The sequence below is a fragment of the Octopus bimaculoides genome, chromosome 10 (genome assembly GCF_001194135.2).
Source record: "Octopus bimaculoides isolate UCB-OBI-ISO-001 chromosome 10, ASM119413v2, whole genome shotgun sequence".
NCBI classification, from domain to species: domain Eukaryota; kingdom Metazoa; phylum Mollusca; class Cephalopoda; order Octopoda; family Octopodidae; genus Octopus; species Octopus bimaculoides.
The window spans coordinates 36,400,293-36,411,841 of record NC_068990.1 but is presented as its reverse complement, the minus strand read 5'-3'; the positions used below and the strand labels follow the sequence as shown (position 1 = coordinate 36,411,841).

Genomic DNA, 11,549 nt, shown 5'->3' with positions numbered 1-11,549 from the left:
ATATATATATATATATATATATATATATATATATATATATATATATATATATATATATATATATATATATACATATATACACACACACACATACATATACATATATGTATGTATATATATATATATCTCTATATATATGTAGTTATATGTATATAAGTATGCTTTATCTCTCCATTTCCTATTTATTCACCCCTTTCAGCATTTCATTGAAGTCCTATTAAAATCTGAAGAAATTCCTGCCACGAAAACATCAATATTTCTTTGATCTCTACAGAATTTTCCATTTCTTCTTTCAAATTTTAGTATTATTTTTTTATTGTTGTTATGATTATTGTTGTTGTTGCTATTCTTATCGTTGATTTGTTTTTTTTTTCTTTAAATTTCTTCTCTTTCTCATCCATTTCCCAGTAGGTGATGATGCTGAGATGAGATGGGATGGAACGGTTATGAGGATGGGATGTTCTTATGGGGTTTTCGTCTGGTTGTTTAATGTGTGCATGTGTGTGTGCGTGCGTGTGTGAGAAAAAGAAAAAGTGAGTGAGAGTGAGAACGTATGCATGTATACATAAATATATATAAATATATAAGTATATATGTATGTGCATGACCATATATGTGTCTGTGTGAATGCTTATCTATCTATCTATTTATCTATCTATCTATCTATCTATCTATATATATATATATATATATATATATATATATATATATATACATACATACATATATGTACACATATATATATACATACATACATACATACATATATATGTATGTATATATATATATTTACATATACACATATATATATATACATATATGTATATATGAATGTATGTATATATGTATGCATGCATTTATGTATGTGTGTATGTATGTATGTAGATGCATAGATGTATGCATATAACACATATATATATATGTATATATACGTACATGCACACATACATACATATAAATGCACATATATAAGCACACACATACACACATTCGCGCACATACATTTAACATTTTGTATTTTTTTTTTTTTTATATATCTGAATTTTATAAAGCATTTTTTTTTCTTCTCATTTTCTTCTTTCCTTTTTTTTTTTTTTCATTTCTGTTATTATATTGATAATTATTTTAAAGATTTTACATTATTGTGTCTAGAAACACCATTGTTTCTCTCTTTTTCCCCTCCAGTCTTTAACTTTTCTTCTCTTTTTCTTTTTCATTGTTTTTTGTTTGCTTTTTTATACTTTATGGCCTTCTTACCTCTCTTTATTTTGTTCTTTTTTTAAAATTATTTTTTCTCTTTCTTCTTTCTTTTGCTTATTTGTTTCTTTTAATTTTTTTTTTGGTTCTCTGTTTTCCATTTATTCTTTCATTTTTTTTCTTCAAATATATTTTCATTTTTTTTTGTCGTTTTTATTTTTCAGATATTATTTTTATTTATATTTTTATTCCCTCATTTTGTTACCTCATATTCTATTTCATTTTCTATCTCTCTGTCCTTCTGTCTGTCTATCTGTGTCTGTATGTATGTATGTCTGTATGTATGCATCTATGTATGTATTACGAATGCATGTATGTGTGTGTGTATGTGTGTGTGTGTTTGTGTGTGTGTATATATATATATATATATATGTATGTATGTATGAATGTATGTATGTATGTATGTATGTATGTATGTACCTTTCTGTCTATTGCTCCAGTTGTCTTTCTATTAGTCTATGTATCTGCACAATCCAAATGTCTGTCTGTCTATCTATTCATCTGTTCCTATATCTATATCTTTGCATGTGTGTGTGTTTGTATATATTTGTATGTATGCACGTGTATATATGTGTATACACACACATCAGGTTGAATCGAAAGCGTTTTAACAGTTCAAGCTTTAATTAATAGTTCAAACAAAGTACATACAAATAGCATTTATTCATCAGACTATATGCCATCATAATCTATTCTCTGTTACCATTGTTGTATCAGAAGCTCAATTTGACACTTATACCATTTGGCTGGTTTAAAGACAAATCACTCTCTGCACCCATTTTCAACTTTAACCACATTGTTGAACCTCCATCCAAGCAGGAAGTTGAGTCATGGCTTGGAAAAGGAGGTAATCTGATGGTAGGGTGAGGCAGCCCTTCTAGCCCCTCGCGTTCCGCAAATTTGCACTTGATCACATTGGTAGTGGGTGCTAGGGCAATTCCATGCTGTAGAAGTGCGTGTCTTCAATTGACCAATGTTGGGTTGTGGGCTTTCAAAGCATCATATATTTACTGCCTTCGTTTAGTGTTCACAAAGGTTAGTGTTCACAACATAATCGTCTGGGACAAGCTGGAAGTGCAACATCTCCTTGAGATTCAACAAAACACATAACATGACCTATTCAAACTGGCCTTGCTTGACAACAGGCTCTGAAGCTTGGTCAGAATGAAGCCACTGACTCTTCTTATTATGAATACAAAAATAGATACAGTTTTCATCCCCAGTCACAATTCAGTGCCAAAAACAGGCATTTCGAGAATTTGTCAGCATTTATTTTCAAATATTCACTCATCATTGAGCCTGGTCATTGGTCAGTTCATAAGGAGCTTTTTGACAGTTCATAAGGGGCTGTTCATGCAGCTGAGTGTATAGAGGTGTCGATTTGTGGCACTTTGTGAAAGCCATGTCCAGGTGACATTGTACAAGTGCTTATGCTGGCTGTTGTTCAGCTATTTCAAGTGAGGACTCATCTTCCATATGAGGTCTCCTTGACCTTGTCTTGTTTTCGACACTGATGCCACATTCCTTGAAATGGCTGAGTCAGTTTTGTACCAAATGCTTTTTGACAGTTCCTAGACCTTCCATATCATTAATTTCTTTTGCTGCATCTCTTACACTCAGTTCTTTCTTCCACAGATGGCATAAAACGGCTCAAATTACAGATTTTTCACTGCAGTTATCAAAGTTGTATGATAATGGATAATGAATTAATGTCTATATGTTATACATGAAAATAAAGAATAATTAAGTCAGCAACAATGCACTTCACTATTATGGTTGTTAGGAACGCTGTGAGAGATGCTCCAAATGCATGTAACTGCTCAACCACAGCAGGCCCTTGGGGAACATTTTATTGTATCATGTTTCAGTGGGACATTGTTATCTGCTCCTTCATACAATAAAATGTTCCCTGAGGATCTGTTGTGGTTGATTATCTATATGCATATGGAACAGTTATTGCAAGGTTCCAAACAACCATAAATTCTCATAGGAACTTTAATATAAACTTGAGTTTATCCTTAATTTTCAATTTTCATATATATATATATATATATATATATATATATATATATATATCTATCATCATCAACATCATCATCATTGTCATCATCATAATTTAATATCAGTTTTTTATGCTGGCATGGGTTGGATGGGTTGGACGTAGCTAGAGAGATAACAAGTGGTTGGGTAGATTCTAAGTTTGTTGGACAGCTATATCAAAAGTGGGGAAGGAGAGACTTATAGTAATACAAAAGACCTAATTTGGTGGTTCTGGGGGTTAATCAAAGTATAATGTGAGTGGAGAGATCAGCATTATGTATGAAAGATGGATAACAAATGAAATGGTTCCATGTTGTAAGAGGGTCAAATGGTATCAGCTAGTGAAATATGTTTAATTACAGCACTTTCAATTCAGTAGTGACTTACACAGAGTATGGATTTTACTTAACACAGGATTATCTTTTGGCCTGTATGTTAAATCTTGAGCCCTGTTATAGTGGTCGCACTTTTGGCTTATTTCTCTTTTGTTAATAATACCAAGTGCTGCACTTCCATACCTAGTTGCACTTCTTATTACCACTGTAACTGTTGTAGTTGTTATCGTTGCTACCCTAATCCACTCCATCTCCACTGCTACTGTTAAAGCAATACGTTTTGTTATTAAATTTTTAAACAGTTAGACAGTAACTCTGAATAAGACATGGCATGGGCTGCAGCAATCCTACACAAGCCAGCATGGATGTAAAGGACAATGATGATATTGATGTTGATAATGATGGGTGATATACAAATATGTATGTATGTGTGTGTGTATGTATGTATGCAGGCATGTATGTATGTTGGTAGGTAGGTAGATAAATAGATAGTTAGACAGATAGATAGATAAGTAGATAGATAGGTAGATAGATAGACAGATAGAAAGATAAATAGATAGACAGATAGATAGACAGACAGATATGTTCATGTAGGTGTGTATGTATACATATATCACCATCATCATCATCTAATGTCTGTTTTCTATACTGGCAAGCCAATGGGAATTTTTTTTTTTTATTGCCCACTCAGAAACGCTAATTCAATTAAAAATCTAGTTCTCTATGCATATTTATACATCACAATCTAACAGTCTACACATCCTTATATATATATATTTCTTCCCCACCCCCTCCCATCTTCCTTTCTCAATGTTTTGCTCTCTTTCTCATAGATTTAGCCTCATCAAAGTTTAAATTCCAACAATGCCACCATCAAGATAAAATATTGATTCCAACTAGACCATTGGTCATCAAACATTGATAGCTTTAACATATCAAAAATCATGAAAAATTATTCGTTTTGACAAGTCCATTGTCATGTAAATGAATCTTTACATTACTAGGTGTCTGCAATCTGAACATTATGACATTATGACAATCATCTTTATTATAAATTCACATAAATCTGTTTATCATCAAAAATAGAAAATTTCGTCATAAACAAAATGATAATTTTTTTTTTTATCCTGACAGCTTCAAGATTATCAAGTTATGGAATTCTTACAGAGCTAGTATCGTCAAAATAGGAAAATCTGGTATTACTGGGTATGGGTAAGTGTGTGGTTATTACATATTACAAGTTTAAAATGCTTGCAAGTATTAATTCTAATCAGGTTGAGTTCACTTCAAGATTAAACAGAAACAGTTTATTATAATGAAAATCCTGACATGGATTTCATTTGCTCATTTATTCGTTCATTCATCCATCATTATTATTACTATTATTATTATTATCCTTATTATCATTATTATTGAGTGAGAGAGCAGTGCATGCCATCAAAGTGACACTGGGGTAAAATATACGAAGTTCATTTTACCCATCATGACTACCCATCATAAGGGTATACCAGGCACATGCATCACAACCATATGTGCACGACATGGTGATCTCATATCAAGATAAACAGTGCATGACCTTGCAGGTGGGGCCCAGCTAGAATTTTCTACAGGTCGAGTAGCCCATCCCACTCAAAAGGTCCCTAATAAGGTTTGTTTAAGGATGTTGAGCAAATCACCCATGTTTCCAAAGGTGAATTATCCAAACCCCAAAGAATTCCTCTCAACACATGGCTATGATGCTCCCCCACTACTTCTGCTCGTGATCAGAAATGCACATATTGTCAGCCATTAAGGGACATGCTCAACTGGTTAAGGTCAAACAACTGACAAGTAAGTCTGTGGTACTGAGCAGAATATTTGCTGTAGCCCATCTTTTATACCAAGACAAAACAATGTACATGATAATACTTCCAATCAGTTAAGATCAGAAGCCATGAGAGCCACTGCCTGGTACTGCATCCAGGTATTCATAATTATTATTATTATTATTATTATTTGTAAGGAGGTGAGCTGTCAGAACCATTAGCATGCCAGGCAAAATGTTTAGTAGTATTTCATCTGTCGGTACTTTCAGAGTTCAAATTCCGATGAGGTCAACTTAGCCTTTTATCCTTTTCAGGACATTTAGTAGAAAGGATTATTATAATTATCTGTGCTGGATATAATTATGTCATCTTGCTCATAAATTTCCATTTTAATTTGAGTCTCCGAATGTTGTTAATTGGTTGTTACAAAACATTTGTCATAACCATCGCCATTGCATAAGTCTGGTTGGTGAGTTTCTTTGTGCATGTCATAAATATGCCTAGTTAAAGTATCATAAAAGCATGAAACTATTAGTAGCTCTTTTGGTTGTGTATGAAATTCACACACACACACACCCACACACATACACATATATATTTATATATTATCAGTGACTATGAGAACAACAAAATAAATATTTTGCACTCTGAGTTTATTCTTATGGACTAGTCCATGTCAAGTACATATATACTTGCATGCACACACACACACACACACACACGCTCGCATGTTCACATATTTAACCTTAAGTCACTCCTGTCGCATTACAGGCTTTGTCGTGGCGGAGTGGTTAGGATGTTTCCTTAACAACCACATAGTTATGAGTTCAGTTTCACTGTGTGAAATCTTGTGTCTTCTGGTGTAACCTTGAGTTGATCTTTACCTTATGAGTGGAAATGGTAAATGGAAAATATATAGTAGCTTGTTACATGTTTGTTCTGTGTGTTTGTGTCTGTACACATACTCACACATATATGCGTGTGTGTGCGTGTTTATATGCATGTAAATATGTACATTATGTATGTATGTATGTGGAGGCGCAATGGCCCAGTGGTTAGGGCAGCGGATTCACGGTCATAGGATCGCGGTTTCAATTCCCAGACCGGGCATTTTGTGTGTTTATTGAGCGAAAACACCTAAAGCTCCACGAGGCTCTGACAGGGGATGGTGGCGAACCTTGCTGTACTTTTCCACAACAACTTTCTCTCACTCTTACTTCCTGTTTCTGTTGTGCCTGTAATTCAAAGTGTCACGCTGAATATCCCCGAGAACTATGTTAAGGGTACACGTGTCTGTGGAGTGCTCAGCCACTTGCACGTTAATCTCACGAGCAGGTTGTTACATTGATTGGATCAACTGGAACCCTCGACGTCATAAGCGATGGAGTGCCAATGTATGTATACATACATATACTTTGATGCATTTAAGTAGGTATATATGTATGTGTTACACTATATCTGTATGTATCTTTAATCGACAATGCTTAAATATAAAATTGTCTTCACTTTTATCTTGTAACCTAGAAATTCAACAAATAAAAATGGATAATATAAATATCTTAGCTACTCCTAAGTTTAGAAGTCAAGCTCTATCATGGCTGCAGTTCAATGTCCGTAACAAGTAAAAGAAGAAGAAAACTATACAAGTATAATGTAATATACATATATACACTTCTTTACATGAATCTTTTTGCTCCTGTTTATAAACCAAATGTGGGAATCTATCTATCTATCTATCCATCAACTGCAGTCTCTCTCTTATATATGTGTGTGTGTGTGTGTGTATATATATATGTATATATGTATGCATTTATACATATATATGTGTGTGTGTGTGTGTTATCTTTTTCTGTCATTTTTATTTAAATTCACAGTAGCGAAGGATACTTAATTTCAGTAGAAGCCTTAGTAATACTGATGTACCCATGTGAATGGACATGCCAATTGTGACTGTCGCTTTCAAAATAATGATTGTTTTCCATATACCAGAAGGACTATTACTTCTCTTGAATTGTTGTTATTGTTGTAGTTGTTGTTGGTGTTATCACTGCTGATGTAGTTCTTTTTCTATATTATTGCTTATTTTTTTGTTCTTTATTTATGTTATGCACTCTGGGAAAAAATTGTTTTTTGATTTGTGTGTTTTTGCATAAAGAAAAATGATTTATTTTACAATGAGAGTATATTATTGGAAAATAATTTTTATATTTTCCCTTTATATGTTTGTCAGCAAAAAAAAATATGTGTGTGCTTATAATATATACATATATTCACACACACACACACACTCCTATATATAAACACATACATGCATACATACATGCATACATACATACATACTTACATAGATAAATACAAGCATAATACATTTATGCATGTGTGTGCCTATGAATTTGTGTGTATTCATAGTGTTTACATTAGTGTATAGAGGTCAATATATACATATATATATATGCACATATCCACAATACAACACACACTCACTACTCTCAATCACCCATACACATATATTCACACACTACACACACTTCACAAAATATATACAATACAAAAGATCACAAGTGACTGCTATATATTACAATAAATACATGCAAAGATTCACAATGGAACCAGTTTGATATCAAATGACATATGATAGACAAGTTTAAATAGTTTGGCTTTATATAAAATCCTTCAAATGAAGAATATTCCAGAATAATTCCAAGGAAGACTTACCATGATTTGTTGTTTTATTTTTATCCTCAAAGAATTGCATTCAAATTTAGTATTTTACTGGTTCTGGTTTATTTTATTTGGTGGTATTCTTATTTTGTCTACGACTTCAGATTGTGTTGTTATTCTATTGTTATTTTTGCTGTTGCTGTTGTTGATGGTGGTGGTGGTGATGCTGGTTGATAATGGTTCTTTTCTTATATTTGAAAACTTTTTCAAGAAAGCCAGATAGAGATTAGTTAGTCCGTGTCACATGTTCTTATGGATACAATCACCATCATGGTTCCTTCTGATTTTTTTTTTCCAATGGGTGTGCATAGAAATTTGGCTGCGAGCAAATTTTCTCTTTCTTTGCAGAGTATGGTTGCATCCATGTGGATAACCATTGGTTCAAGTTCTTAAATTAAAAAAAAATTAACTTAAATTTCATCTTGAAAGCCTTGTGTGTGCATATTTTTTTTCCTTTGTGTGCTAGTTGTAAAATATGTGCAAGTGCACAAGAATACAGCTTAGCAGTAACATTGATCATAATCCTCATCATTATCACTGTCATCGTCGTTTTATATTTACTTCCCATAATGGCATGGACTGGAGGATTCAAGAGATTAGTTTCAGCATGATTTTTACAGTTGGATGCCGTTCCAAATGCCAACCACTTTACAGTGTGGACTGGATGCTTTTTACATGGCATCAGCACTGGCAGGGTCACAAAGTAACTCACAAGACAAGGAATATTATGAGAGGGGCAGGGGCATTTGAGGAGGAAAACTCATGTCAGGAGATGAAAGGTTCGAGGGTGACAAAGAGATAGAGAGGCGAAAACAAGCATCTTGCTATAACGGAGGGGGAATTGGAGGAGGTGGTCTGGTATCAGATGATGAAAAGTTAGAATATAACAGAGAAATAGGGAGGTAGAAATTGGTATCATGTGGCGAGCTGGCAGAATTGTTAGCATGCCGGGCGAAATGCAAAGCGGTATTTCGTCTGCCGTTACGCTCTGAGTTCAAATTCTGCCGAGGTCGACTTTGCCTTTCATCCTTTCAGGGTCAATAAATTAAATACCAGTTGTGCACTGGGGTCAATGTAATCGACTTAATCCCTTTGTCTGTCCTTGTTTTTCCCCTCTATGTTTATCCCCTTGAGGGCAATAAAGAAATAAGAAATTGGTATCATTGCTATAGAGAGTACATGGTTATCTATTAAGAGAGAGAGAAAGAGCAACAAAGAATGAAGGCCGAAATAGGTGTGCTGTTGTAGAGGAGATACGTGGCTATCCAACCAGAGGGAAGAGTGAGGGAAAGAGAGAGAGAGAGGGGATAGGAAACAGCAGAAGTGTAAGAGAGAGCAGGAGAGAGATGATGAAGTGCCAGGGTATACTCACAAGTAACAAGGATCAGTGCAAAGATGTGATGGCAGAGTAAAGAAAAAAAAAAGTTATGAATGTCGTAATATGCACGGTCAGGTGTTGCCAAGAAGGTGCAAGTAGGGAGTGGTGGAGATTGCAGTAACTGCCAAAAACCTGGGCAGAGGGCAGTGAGAGTAGAAAAAGTGATTAGAAGTTAGAAACTAATATTTTAATATGAAAAAAATATTGGCTTCATTAGTATTAAAGAACAAAAACAAAATAAATTCAGTAATAGACTTCAGTTCTCCTCCAGATATGTCTTGACCATATTAATCACTGATTCCTATCTGCAGTATTATTCGTGAACTCATGCATAGAAACAGATTTGATTCAAATGCAGAACCTGCATTTCTGAACTAACATTAGTAACATTCTTATCAATGATGCCTATGACATGTGTACAATAGAATATGGTTGGTGAATGTGAGTGTTACTGTCATTGGCTTTGAAATATAAGTTAACTGTTCGACTCTGATGCAATGTACGTGTCCAGTTATAAGGCATGTAAAGATGGTCAGAAATGAAACTGTTGAAATTGTTTAGATGTAAATATTAATAAATGTCTCATCTTTAAAGATGAGGTTAATGGTCCAAAAAAAAAAAAGCAATAATATATTTTTTGTTTTTTTTTTCTTTTTTCTAGTCTGACCAACACTAGAATCCTTAAGAATCTAATGTTTTACATATTTATTTATAAAGCCTTGTTGATTGGTTGTAAACTACCATAGCTTTAAAGGGGATTTTGACCATTAACAAAAAATATCTTTTATATCTAAAGGTCAGTTTAATAGTCCAGGATATTATAAGTGCATTAACAATAACTCATCTCAGATATTTGAACATTTCATAAAAAAAATACAACAAAATACAATAAAAAAATAGTTACAAAATTGCTAAAGTCAGAAAGTTCATGTACCGTGAAGAGAAGTGAGTTCTGACATTTCAGCCAAGGATCTTCTTCAAAGACAGATTCTAGCCAAAAGGTCAGAAATTTCCTCTTCCCACTGCATATGAACTTATGCTATTTTAGGAATGCTATAGGTTTTATAAATTGTGACATGGACAATGATCCATAATTCACTGTGGTCAGTGTGGTTTATTTAGTGAAGTAGTATCTATAAGTATACACACACACACACACACTCATATACATATATTGATAGATAGGCATACCCACATACATGAATATATAAATATAAATATACATATATATATCTTTGTATGCATATATACACATATACAGATATGTGTGTGTATGTGTTGTAAGGCATGTGGTCAGTTTTAATGTTTGGTGTGTGGATATATATTTAGTTAACTAAGGTAAGATGCATATATATATATATATATATATATATATATATATATATATATATACACACATGCAAACACACGCATAATCATGAAATATGCATTAGTATGTATATATTATGATTATAAATGTTATATGTACAAAAGTTGTCTATATATATATATATATGTGTGTGTGTGTATATATATATATATATATATGCAAGCATATTTGTATGGTAGAGTAGCTTCCTTCCCAACTACATGGTCTCTGTGTTTCAATCCCACTGTGCAGCACCTTATGCAAATATCTTCTACTGTAGTCTCTGTCTGACAAAATCCTTTTGAATCATTTTTTTAAACAAATTGAAAGAAGCCCATGCATACATCCATCCATCCGTACATACATACATACATACATACATACATACATACATATACACTCACACATGCACATCTATATAATATTAGGTATGCTAGGTAAGTGCTGTAAAGGATTTCTAGGGCTCTAAGTTTATAGCCGAGATGGTAATTAAAGAACCATTGCAGATTTCTGATGCAGTGGATATATGATTGTTAAAGAGGACAACAAACATTAAGGCAAGGCAAACATCTCAAGTCATATACAATATTATTAGTGGAAAAAAAAATTTCCAATAATAATATTGTATTTGACTTAAGATGTTTCCCTTACCTTAATGTTTGTTG

At 33.2% G+C, this 11,549-nt stretch overlaps 1 long non-coding RNA gene across 1 annotated transcript in view; it reads left to right on the top strand.

Annotated features, from left to right (window-relative positions):
• The window catches only part of LOC128248893 (uncharacterized), a 122,949-nt gene that overhangs the window by 87,155 nt on the left and 24,245 nt on the right, over positions 1 to 11,549 (top strand). Inside the window, exon 2 of the long non-coding RNA XR_008265040.1 lies at positions 4,767 to 4,844. This is a non-coding gene — a long non-coding RNA (uncharacterized LOC128248893). The remainder of the gene's footprint in view (positions 1 to 4,766; positions 4,845 to 11,549) is intronic.